General features: G+C 42.4%; 1 pseudogene; it reads right to left on the minus strand.

Annotated features, from left to right (window-relative positions):
- Window positions 1-951: 951 nt before the first annotated feature.
- On the minus strand, window positions 952-1,944 carry LOC147672017 (uncharacterized; annotated as a pseudogene).
- Window positions 1,945-2,231: the final 287 nt, after the last annotated feature.

The following is a 2,231-nucleotide window of genomic DNA, read 5'->3' on the forward strand; positions in this document are numbered from 1 at the left end:
CAACCAGCAGCATTCCAGGATGAAATGGCGAGGGGTCTGGTATGGCCACTCTTCCAGAAAGAGTAGATCTTCAAGCATTTGCATTGTGTCATCTTGTGGCAGGCTCGTGTACAGTGATTCGACATCTAATCCTACTAGGATCATCGTATTAGGGTCGAAATCTTTGTCAGCTATCTGTATCAGGAGGTCACAGGTGTCCTTTAAATATGTCGGGGTTTTCTGAACTAAGGGTTTCAGATACTCATCTGCAAACTTGGAGAGAGGCTCCAGAAGCGAACAAATTCCCGAAACTATGGGGCGTCCCGGTGGGGGGGGACTTGTTCTTGTGAGTTTTTGGTAATGAGTAAAAGAATGGGACTTTCGGTACTCTCGGTGTCAGAAAATCCGCTTACTTCTTGGAAATCCATCCATTTACCTCAGCCTCATGTGTCATTATTGTGATGGTATTAACAAGTTTTTCCGTAGGATCAGAATCTAGTCTCTTATAAAAGTTCTCATCGGACAGTAAGGCAAGGCATTGCTGGTTGTATCCTTCTTTTGTTAGAATAACAACCCCACCCCCCTTGTCTGCTGGTTTTATGATTATGTTGTCATTGTCTCTTAGTTCTTCAAGGGCTCGTCTTTCTTTGTTGTTAAGTTTTTGATAAGTTTTTTTCTTGTTGTCCAAATTATCAATCCCTTTTAGAATTGCCTGTTCGAATGCTAGTATTTCGATCTGGACAGCATTGTTTGGTGGTGAGAATTTAGATTTTCTTCTCAATTTTGTGTCTCTGACATTGGGTTGAATTAGAGATCCGTCAAAAAAGGCTTTTATCTTCAATGTTCTGAAAAATTCAGACAACTCACATTTGAGTTTAAAAGGATCTAGAGGAGGGGTAGGAACAAAGCTGAGGCCTTTATTAAGGATGGTCGTATGTTCATTAGTCAGAATGATATCAGAAAGGTTCACAATTAGTGACTCTTCTTGTTCAAATCCGTCTGAGCTGATGACATGCTTCGTGTTTGGACATTGGGTGGATGGTCCTGCCATGTCAAATTTTTCTTTCTGCCTCTGGATTGGTTTTGGCCTCTTCCTAAAAAAGGTTGTTGTGGTTGGTGTGAGTGGTTGGAAATGGGTATCAGTTGGGTTCCCATTTGTGGCTGCTGTTCCGTGCCCGAATTGTAGGGATTCATCCAGCCACCAAAAGGAGGCATAAACGGTTGAAAAAAGGGCATTGAGTTCCCCGGGTAGAAGGGTGGTCTTTGCCATCTATTTCCTCTATTTCCTCATCGTGAGCCTCGGAATATGGAATTATTACGTCCCCTTCTCGGCACTGATTGCTCTGAGTTACCTTCTGAGCCATCGGAGGACCACCCCGTCGATTCTGCATCTGAGGCATTATTTGTTCCTGTGTAATCCTCCTTCGAGTAGGGGTGCATCCGTTCTTGGATAAACTTTTTGAGGTCTTTTGCCAGTTTCTGTAATTTGTTTTGCATTAAGAACTCCTGTGTTTCGTCCATTTCTTTCACTATCTCATCTAGTCGTTTTTTGTAGACCTGAGGGTTAATACTGTTTTTCAGTTGATTTTCACAAGTTAGTATCTCCACTAATAGTGCCTCTGATAGTCTTTTGGCTGTTTTTACTATGAGGACTAAGTAGTCTAAAGTACACTTCCAAGATATAAAAGACCAATCTCGGCGAAACGCTAGGTCATGAAGAAAAATTCTAGGTGCATTAGAAACCCATAGGCCTCTAGGTGCCGTTTTCGATCTCAGGTATTCGGTCATGATAATCCCATGAATAGCAGTTCGGATCTGTTCTCTTTTTTTGTTGGTTAGAGTATCCCATTCATCGGTCTGCGCGATGGCTTGTGTTAAATCCGCATTTTGTAGTAAAGGCTGTGCTGCTATGATTTCGTCAATGTCACTTCCAGTGAAACTGAGACCATTATTATTCTCCATCATTCAATGCTCAATGTTCCAAAACCACACCTCAATGCTAGCAAGATTTTTAGCATGGGTGTTCTGTTCCCGCAGCTGTACACTGCTTAAAGTCATTCATCAAAAAGGAGGGAAGAGGAATTAAAGTCCATTCAGTTCCCCTGAATAGGTTCTAAGGTAATCAGAAATGGGAATGGACACTGGTAGTAAAGGTGTTGATACTGGTGGTGGTGGTACTGGTGATTTGTACTATGATGGTGGTACTGGTGGTACTGGTATTGGTGGTGGTTGTGGTACAGGTGATGGTGGAG

The sequence above is a fragment of the Lissotriton vulgaris genome, unplaced genomic scaffold (assembly GCF_964263255.1).
Source record: "Lissotriton vulgaris unplaced genomic scaffold, aLisVul1.2 SCAFFOLD_448, whole genome shotgun sequence".
NCBI lineage: Eukaryota > Metazoa > Chordata > Amphibia > Caudata > Salamandridae > Lissotriton > Lissotriton vulgaris.